The following is a 295-nucleotide window of genomic DNA, read 5'->3' on the forward strand; positions in this document are numbered from 1 at the left end:
GCACCCAGCAGACAGCGACATAGTAGCACCTTTGATAATTCACACACTCTATCGCAACCCTTACAAGGTCATCCCCCAGTTGAGAGTTTAGACGATAATGCCCAACCATCACCTGCCACAGAAACAAATCAAACATTTACGTTCCCCCCAACTAATATTCAAGACCCTCAAGATATCGAATCCATCGTAGAAATCGAGATACCATATGACGATAACGAAATTAATAATTCGAACCCGCCCGAAATACAAAATATAGGATGGGAAAATATATTTTCAACCTCAGATGAAGAACAAT

This window comes from Odontomachus brunneus, unplaced genomic scaffold (assembly GCF_010583005.1).
Source record: "Odontomachus brunneus isolate Ranch 3 - 2012 unplaced genomic scaffold, Obru_v1 Obru_scaffold_371, whole genome shotgun sequence".
Taxonomy (NCBI): Eukaryota; Metazoa; Arthropoda; class Insecta; order Hymenoptera; family Formicidae; genus Odontomachus; species Odontomachus brunneus.